Below are 10,103 nucleotides of genomic sequence, written 5' to 3' on the forward strand. Positions count from 1 at the left end.
CGCGAACCACAGTCGACTACGTGGGAGTCCAACGACATAGCCATTACGCTAACTGCTGGTTCCCACCTGATTCCTTTATATGCAACTTCAGCCAAATTTACAATCTGCCTTTGAGACAAGTACCTCGTCACCTTACCCCCATTCTACAGGCAAGGAGACCAAAGCTTAAAAACTGTCTAAAATTCAACTCCTGATCTTCACCCAAAACAGATCCAGTTGTGTCTTCCCAATCCAGTTTGGTGAGAATGCCTCAAAAACTGGGGAGCCACCACCATGTGCTCTTCCTCTCAGACCACACATTGTCTACCGCTATCCTGTTGTCTGCCTGCTCTGTGTGTCCCCAGTCTGGCCTCCTCACACCCCTCTGCTACTGCTGCTCTGCCTGGATTCCTGCCCTGGCCTCTGTCCAGCTCTACTCCTGCACTCACTCCCTCACCTCCTCCAACCTCTGCTCAGGAAGGCCCACTCCAACCCCCCGAATTCCTGTTCTCTTTCACCCTGCTCAGTTTTTGTTGTAGCACACGTCACCCTTTTTCCATACCATATTGTTTACTCATTGCTTATTTTTTGTTTATTGTCTCTTCTCCCCTGTCATAAGAATGTATGTAGGATATACATGGGGAGGATTTTTTTTTTTTGCACCTCTTCTCCTCACCCCAGTAGAGTATGGCCACATCATAGGCCCATTTTTCCATCCTGTTGGGATTTGGGGCACACATGCACCCAGCTTGTTTTTCAAACCACTAGGCCTGGATGCAAACCATATAGACAGCCATGTGGGATCTGACTCCTTTAACCTCTAGGCCATGGGGCCAGTCCCATAGGGTTCCTTGTTTTATTTTAAGAGAGATTTTTGTTATAGGGCATGTGCATTCACCAGAGGGACTGAGAGAGACAGAGAAACAGAGAAATCACCCCCAGGGGGGGATGGCCATGCCACAATCCCTTCTCCTCCAGTATCCTCTCAGGATTGTGGGCACACACGCACACGTGCCCAGCATGAGTTTCAAGCCACTGGGTCCAGGACTTAAACCGCGGTCGACTGCATTCGAGTCCAGCAATGTAACAACTACGCCATCTGTTGGTCATGTCCTCTCAGGATTTTGGGCACACATGCACAGGCACCTGGCGTGAGTTTTAAGCTGCTGGGTCCAGAACTTGAACTGCTGTTGACTATGTTGAAATCCAGTGACATAACCATTACACCATCTGCTGGTCCTGCTCCATAGGGTTTTGACTGTTTTTCACCTATCAGGTATTGGGATAAACCAGTAAATTCATTGGCAGAATGAACATATTTTCTCAAGGCCACACAGCTAGTGAGCAGCAGCAGGGCATGAATAAATGGTCTCTCTTTGCTGCCCTTAGCATCTTCTCCCCAGGTGCTGCAAGCAGTCAAGACCTCCCTGGCCCTGGCCCAACACAAAGCACTCTCTTTGCGGATTTGTAGAATTCCTCCCTGTGTTTATTTGCCTGTATGCATTTTGTGTTACATACTATTTTATGTTTTTCCTTCTTTGTTTTGATTTTTTTTGGAGGGAGTATATGCACATGCTAGATAGAAAGAGAAGGAAAGAAAGCACCCCTGCTGGGAGATGACCACACTACGGTCCCTTCTCCATGTCTCCCTCCTTTCGAGAGTTTGGGCACACACAGATGCCCCTGGTGTGTTTTTCAAGCTGGCAGGTCCAGGACTCCAACATTGTAGTCGGCCATGTGAGAGTCCAGCGGCCTTCACTACCACGTCACCTGCCAGTATTAACTCATTTTAGCTGTGTCTAACCCCTGATCACAATCCTTACCCCAGCCCACTGCTGAGCGGTGGTGGGGAACATTGTTTGTCCCTTCTCTTTCCGCCAGGCCCAGGCCCAGTCCTAGCAGTTTGCTGTCGGCCAGCCTGGCCTATTCACCGGCCTGGCCTGTTCACCAGTACATGAGTGGCCTTCCCTCCTTCTGGCCCAGCTTTTTTCATGAGTGATCTCTTCATTCTCTTCCTTTTCATGCTGTGATTTTTCTTCCCTTCCCACCACCCTTCAGCCTCTCCAGCCCTCCAACTCTCCCTCTTCCCTTCTTTCCTTTGAGACTATTTTGAGTGGTGACCTTGAAGAGACCGTCTCATGAGCTTCCCAGCACTGTCAGCTGACCCCACCTGGAAGAGGCAAACTAAGATTAAGACTATTCAGTGCTTGCTGGGCGCGTGTGCGTGCATGCCCAAGATCCCGAGAGGAGAATGGAGGAGAAGGGATTGTAGCGTGGCCATCCCCCATGGAGGGTGATTTCTCGCTTTCTGTCTCTATGTCTCTCTGTCTGTCTGGCGAATGCACACGCCCTATAGCGAAAACCTCTCCAAAAAAAAAAGACTATTCAGTGCTAGAAACAGCACTGGAGAGCTTGTGACCACAGGACGGGAGCCAGGACAGGCTCTGTCCCTCCCCTGCCCTTTGGTGGACAGTGCTGGGTAAGTGCTGAGTTACGAGAGGACACAAGTTCGGGGGTGGAGAGCTGGACATGTCGGAAGGAGAGGGGCTCCAGCTCAAGAGGAGAAGCGAGTGAGCCATCAGTGATGGCTGTGCACCAGCTGCTGGGTTGGGCACCATAGCTGTTATGGCCACTAAAGCATCCTTGTACTGTTAAAAGGGGGAGATGGAGGAGCAGTAGAGGGTTTAAATAAACGAACATATGGCTAATAGCACCGTGATGGGGAACAAAAGCCAGAGAGCCTATGGCGTCTGATGGGAATGGGATGGGTAGTCTCCAGGGCACGCAGCTCATCCCCTTCACTGTCCCATTCTGTCTCCTTCCTAGAAAACCCTTCCTCTGGGCCAGTTCCGTGACCTGGTGGTTTAAGGCAGTCAGATCCCACATGGCCAACTAACTATGGTCTGAGTCCCAGCCTTGGTTGCTTGAGAAACATGCCAGACACGCATGCTTGTGTCCTGAATCTCGAAATCCTGAAAGGGGGGAGAGGTGGAAGAGGATGGATTGTAGTGTGACCATTCCCGGTGGAATGGGGCTTCCTTTACTCCCTATTTCTATCTTTCTCTGGTAGGTACACATACCCTCTAGGAAACAAAAAACAAAAAAAACACAACCCCTTCTCACCTCTTACTAGTTATCTACCTCTGTGTTAGACCCCCGACACTGTGGCCTCTGGGCCCTTGGCCTGGCCTGTCCTTCACTAGCACATCATCATGTTCATCCATGTGGACCCCAGCTTTCTCTGACTTCTCTCTGTTTGTGGTCACCTCCTGACCAGGACTTGATGTCCTGCATGGCTGGTTGGACTTTGCACAGCAGAGGGAAGCTCCAAACTGGCCCTCTGACCTTTCTTGCACCTGCCAGCTGCTGCAGCCAGACTCCGGCTATGCCCTGACTGCTCTGTGTCTTAGAGGAGGTGCCCTCCTGCTTGTTTTGGCCCATCTCATCAGTTCTTTTTAAAGTCTCCTGGCTCTCATTCCAATCCAAGTATCTCACTATAGAAGAACTAGGAGGAAGCTGGAGGTGGCGTAATGGTTACATCACTGGACTCCCACGTGATTGACCATGGTTGAGTCCCAGACTTGATGGCTTGAAACTCATGCCAGGCATTTGTGGGTGCGTGCCCAAGATCCCGGGAGGAGAATGGAGAAGGGATTGTGGTGTGGCCATCCCCCCAGGGGGTGATTTTTCAGTTTCCCTCTTATTGTCTCTGCTGCCCCACCCCCATCCCACACATGTGCCCCAAGGCAAAAACCTCTTTAAAAAAAAAAAAGAAAAAAAGAACCAGGAGACAGTGTAGGAGGAGACCTGTACAGCTGTCGCAGGCTGGGAGGCTGTGTCAGAAAGCCTCTGGTGTTCCCCAGGTCAGGTTGTTCTGGTGTCCACTGTAGGTCACACTGCCTGAAAGGTGAGTGGACTCACTTCGTCTCTCTGTTTATGAGTCTTCATGGGCTCCCAGTCTAGCAGCCTAGCCTGTCCTTTGGGGCCATCCCTGCCAGAAGTGCCACTGCAGTCCAGGCCTTCCATGCTTCCCGTCCCTTATCCCTCCATAATCCCACCTTAGACCAGCCTTACTTCTCTGTCCTCCTTGCTCTGCCGAGGCCTCATTGCCTCATTTCTTCTCATTCCTCCTAGAAACCCACCGGTCCAGCTCCAGCCTATTCCGCGCCTTCTTCCTCCAGTTATTCCAAAGGCCAAATGTCTTACTGCCTCAGGGCCTTTACATACATGTGCCCCTGTGCACGGAAACCACGCCACCAGCTCCTTTGGATGATAGCTAACTTAAGTTGTATGCGGGGGGTTGATAGCTTGACAGACCTTGACCTTTTGATTATTTCTGGACTAGGTATATACTTTACAAGGTTCAGTACAAGGCCTTTGCTCAGAACTTATTAGGATGATTGCACGTCGAGAATGTGATGGTAATTACATGCCAATTACACATGTGTCCCTCACATATTATGTTGGCGACAACATGGTAATTACATTCCAACTGCGCATATCAGTTACAGATTGAGAATAACATGGTAATCACACACCAACTACATGTGTGTCATTTACATACCATGAATGACATGCCAATAATATGCCAACCACCCGTGTGACTCACATGTTATCTACATGTCACATGCACATCAACTACATACATGTTGAGAACGCCATGGCATTTATATGTCCACTACTCATATGCCATTCACATGTCAATCACGTCTATAGTTACATGGTGATTACATGTGTATCATTTGCACATCAGTCGCATGTCAACAGAATGTCAAGAATCACATGCCGGGAACCAGCAGTTAGCGTAATGGCTATATCGCTGGACTCCCATGTAGTCGACCGTGGTTCGCGTCCCAGATCCAGTGGCTTAAAACTCACGCTGGGCACGTGTCCGTGCGTGCCCAAGATCCCGAGAGGAGAATGGAGGAGAAGGGATTGCGGCATGGCCATCCCCCCGGGGGGTGATTTCTCGCTTTCTGTCTCTATGTCTCTCTCTGTCTGTCTGGTGAGCGCACGCGCCCTGTAGAGAAAAACCTCTCCAAAAAAAAAAAAGAATCACATGCCAACTACACAGTTTGTTTGCATGTTAAGTATGACGTGAAAGTTACACATCAAGCACATGCGTGTTATCTACACATTATTTTCAGTAGCATGTCTGAAATGGCATGGCAATTACACACCAGCTACACATAATTTATATATCACAAATGACATGGTAATTACACACAACCACACACATGCTGTTGGTGTGTCATTCACATGCTGAGGGTGGCATTGTAATTACATGCCAACTACACAGGTTGGTCACATGTTTGCATGTGACAACATCAGCGCATCAAAGCTTCATGAAGCTGGTCCTAATCCTGTGTTCATCAAGGGAAGATGTGGAAGAGGTCATATCTGTGTGTGTATATATATATAGATATAGATATATAAAACACACATATATATGATAGGAAGCATGCATACATGAGAGAGCAGGGCAGAGAGAGAGCACCCTTCACAGGGTTGTATCATGCCACAGTCCCCTCTCCCAGCCCTCTGACTCCTCAGGAGCTTGGCTGCCCATGCGTGCTCAGTATATGTTTAACCCAACCCTGGGATCTGAACTTGCAGCTGGTCACATGGCCTCCAGTACTGCAGTCTATTACGCTAAGGCACCACCAGGCTGGGCCTCCTTTTCATGAATGACGAAATGAAGTGCACATTAAGGCAGTGGCCAACCTCAGGTTGCACAGTGGACGGAGTGGAACTGAAAACAGGACCAGCTCCTGGCACATGCTTACTGTCTTACACTGGCTGTGGGGTGTCTGGGACTTCGAGCCTCAGTTTCCTTCTCTGAAAACTGGGAACATGAATCAAATAAAATAGTTACAAAGCGGCAGGTAGAGCAGCTGGCATGCATTTTTGGACAATCCCCGTCCTTCTGAGCCCTTCCCTTAAAGTTGTGAATACAGTTCCTCTGCTGCTTGGAAGGATCTGAGTCCTGTGGACAGGAGAGATAATTGGCTGTCATGGTAGCAGAAGAAATTAGAGCCCTTCAGAAGTGGGAGAAGGCTCTCTTTTCATCTCTTTTGAAGGAATGTGGAGACTTGGGTGGAAATTTCCCCAGGGTTGCTTGGTATTTCAGCACTTTGATATCTAAAGGGATAAAAGAGCAATTAATTGCTATAAATGGCCTGTTCCGTAGTGTTAGTCTGATGGTGGAGCGGGTGGCAGTGGTAGGTGACAGCTTTCCCGCCCAGGGCCATCTACGGTTGAAGGGACACACAGAACAGAGGCTCGGGTTAGAGTGTTGTCTGACTTAGGGGGGTGGAAGGGATCTTTTGAAATTGCACACTCTCTGGAATACACTTCTTCCATGGCCCCTTGGGTAAGCGAGCAGCTTTCTTTGTAGAAGTCGTTGAGGACAGTGGGTTTCTGAATTGTCCTTGGTTCTGAGCCTCCCTCAGAACCAGCTCTCACATGCTGTCCCCAGACCTCTCCTCGTCGCAGGACTGGGATCTGGGAGCCCATCTCTCTTTTCTTTTTTATTTTTTTATTATTATTTTTTACTTTAAAGAATTATTTGATTGAATTTTATTTATTATTCTTTAGTTTGACCAGAGGGAGAGAGGATGAATGGAAAAGTGAGAAAGCAAGCTGCCAGGTCCGGGACTCAAACTGTGGTCAGCCATTTGAGAGTCCAGTGCCCCAACCACTACACCACCTGCTGGCCCGTGGAAACCCACCTTTCAAGCCAGGTGTCCTGGGGTAGAGGGATGAAGAGCGTAGTTGAGCAGATGGGCAGGACTCCCTGGGTCACGCCTCTCCTGTCCCTCCACCCCTCAAAGGTCCACACTCCTGCTAGATTAGCCTGTATGTGGTACCCAGACAGTGAGATCACATATGGGAGGCAAGAGGAAACAAGACAGTGTTCTTTGATTCCTGGAAGAAGTGTGTTTGAGGCAAGCAGATATGTGGCCAGGCCAACAGGTCTACCCAAGCTGCAACTATGCCCTATGTTTGTGCATGACACGTGTCTGTTAATTGATGTTTACATATACAGCGGCTGGTACTCACCAAGCACACATGGCTGCACTGTCCGTGCATAAAAGGGACAAAGTGCCGAGGTACCTGGCCTTGCTTGTTGTGTTATATTTGGTGGGTGGGACGTCAGCTCTGCAGGTGCAGGACTTGCCCATCAGGTGTTCTGGAGTGATTCACTCTGGTCCACGACACCTCTGAGCACAGGCGCTCAATTAGACTTGGTGACTAACCCAAGAGGAGGAGAGGGTGTGGTGTCAGTAGGCTGACCTGCTTCAGCTGGAAATGACAGGCAGTGCTGCTGTCAGCACCTTACCTCAGAAGGGTTGTGCAGGTAGGCTCTCTGGCTTGCCAGACACACAGGTATTTCTGGACCAGGGCACAGCCCATCTCCATGGGTTTCCCGCCAGCAGTCCTGTGTTCCCCAGCGTGGGGCGTTGCTCCAGGGCCCTCCTGGCTCCTCCCATGACCTGTGTTCTGTTTCCACAGGGTGGCACCTTCCTATTTCTCCCCGGCCACAGCCTTCCCCTCACAGTTGAGCACCTGTTTGCCTGAAGTTAATTTCCAGAAGCAGGTAAGGACCTGAGGGAAAGGACTCTAATGTGGCAGCAGTGGTGTTGGGTGGGTAGTTGGCCCTGGACATCAGGCTCAAAGGCTGACAATGAAGTTAATTCATCTCATTGTTTTTCTCCATTGTTCCTAACAGCGCTCATTCCTTCAGGTGTGTTTTGGGGTTCTTATGGGGATTACTGTGGTGCTGCTCGTTTCTTTTAGGCTAAACCATGTGCAGACTCTGGATTCATATTTTATAGAACTGTGAATCACAATTATGTGGCATTGTATTTTGTGCAGTGTAAACATTGTGATAATGTATATGTATGTTTTTAAATATAAGCATTTAAGATCTCTTACAAGGCTGGTCCATAGTGCAGTAGGTAAGGAAGCCAGATTCCATATGGTGACTGCAGTTTGAATCCCAGTCCTGGCTACTAGAAGAACATGTCAGGCATGTGTGTATGCCCCAAATCCAAATAGGATAGAGAAGTGAAGGAAAGGGGAGTGTTGTACAACCATGCCCCATTGTGGGGGATATTTTCTCTCTAACATACAATGTTTGTTTGTTTATTTATTTATTTATTCATTCATTCATTCATTCTTTTTTTTTTTGGAGAGGTTTTTGCTATAGGATGCGTGCACTCACCAGACAGAGAGAGACAGAGAGATAGAAAGTGAGAAATCACCTCCCAGAGGGGATGGTCACGCCACAATCCCTACTCCTCCATTCTCCTCTTGGGATCCTGGGCATGAACGCACATGCACCCAGTGTGAATTTAAGCCACTGGGTGTGGGACTCGAACCGTGGTCGACTACATGGGAGTCCAGTGACATAGCCATTATGCTAACTGCTGGTCCCATGTTTTTTATTTATTTATTTTTATTTGCTAGAGGGCATGTGCACTCACTAGAGAAGACAAAGGAAGAAGGAGAAACCACCCACCAATGGGACATGGTCACATTGCAATCCCTTCTCCACTTCTCCACCATGTTGGGATTTTTGGGCATGCACACATGTGACTGGTGTGGTTTTTGAGCCGCTAGGGCCAGGATTCGAACTGTGCAGCCATGTGGATTCTGGCTTTGTTATGCACTGAGGCCATGGGGCTGTTTTCAGAATGTGTTTTATGTTACTTTAAAAAACTTTTTTTTTTTTTTTCCGGAGAGGTTTTTGCTAAAGGGTACGTGCCCTCGCCAGAAAGAGCAAGACAGAGAGACAGAAAGCGAGAAATCACCCCCCAGGGGGATGGCCATGTCGCAATACCCTCTCCTCCATTCTCCTCTCGGGATCTTGGGCATGCACACACATATGCCCGGCGTGAGTTTAAGTCACCAGGTCTGGGACTCGAACCATGGTCGACTACATGGGAGTCCAGCGACATAGCCATTACACTAATTGCTGGTCCCCCTATGTTACTTATTTTTAATTAAAAAATTGTTTCTCTCTTCTTTCTTTTATTGAGTTGTTGGAGAAGTCATGACACACTTTTGCATAGAAAAACACGCCATGGGGGCCGGCAGGTGGTGTGGTGGTTAAAGGCGCTGGACTCCCACATAGCCGCCCGTGGTTCAAGTCCTGAATCTGGTGGCTTGCTTTCTCACTTTCCCTCTCTCTCTCTCTCTCTCTGTCTGTCTGTCTGATCAAACTGGAAAGTAACAATAATAAAAAATAAAGTTAAATAAAATAATTATTTTTTAAAAAAAGAGAAAAGAAAAACACGTCATGACTTTCCAGACAACCCAATATTTTCGACATTCAATCACTGTTCATCTTTACAGCATACAGAATGGATTTTCCCAGCATGAATACACTGTGTATTAGTCCAGTCAAAGATATTACCATATTCCACAAGGTGTTTTAAAATGGACAAAGCAAAAGACAAGTGCTGTGAGTCAATAGGTGACATGGAGGTTAAGGTGGCTGGAATCCCACATGGCCAACTAGACAATTCGAGTCCTGGGCCTAGGCAGCCTAAAAATCATGCTGAATATGTGTGCATGTCTGCCCAAAATCCCGAGAAGAGAAAGGAGGAGAGAGATTGCTGTATTGCTGCATGGTCGTGCCCCCTGGGGGGTAATTTCTCACTTTTTCTCTTTGTCCCTCTCCTATAACAAACTAAAAAAAAAAAAAAAAAAGGCAAGCGTTGCTACCTAGAGGAGGTTGTATTCGTGAAGGACTGCCTTGCTCTCTGGCAAAGCCTGAGCTTGCTCAGTATTTTCCTAGCAGGTGCAGAACCACCCTGGGTGTAAAATAGATAGTCTAATTTATGTAAATGTAGGTGTTCAAACAGTGCTGACTTCGTTTATAAGTACAAGTGAGTGCAGGTGGCTGTGTTTGTATTTGGGACTATTTGTGCCCGTCAAAGGGAGGCTGGCTTTCAAAGCTCTTTATCCGAATGGGCTGCTTTTCCCAGATGAAGAGATACACGTGGTGACTTCCAACCTGTGATTGCTGTCCACAGTATTCAGCAGCCTTGTGCTCCAGGTCCCTCCTGTACTACCTCCTGGTCCTTTTTTTTTTTTTTTAACTGAGAGATTTTTGC

The 10,103-nt window shown here is 48.1% G+C and overlaps 1 protein-coding gene across 2 annotated transcripts in view; it reads left to right on the forward strand.

The window, feature by feature from the left end:
* Positions 1 to 10,103, forward strand: part of CTNNBIP1 (catenin beta interacting protein 1) — a 76,573-nt gene that overhangs the window by 31,155 nt on the left and 35,315 nt on the right. For both annotated transcript variants that reach the window (XM_006145362.3, XM_006145363.3), the window contains exon 2: positions 7,495 to 7,579. The gene's annotated coding sequence lies outside the window, so the exon portion shown is untranslated. The remainder of the gene's footprint in view (positions 1 to 7,494; positions 7,580 to 10,103) is intronic.

The sequence above is a fragment of the Tupaia chinensis genome, unplaced genomic scaffold (genome assembly GCF_000334495.1).
Source record: "Tupaia chinensis unplaced genomic scaffold, TupChi_1.0 Scaffold000146_1, whole genome shotgun sequence".
Lineage (NCBI taxonomy): Eukaryota > Metazoa > Chordata > Mammalia > Scandentia > Tupaiidae > Tupaia > Tupaia belangeri.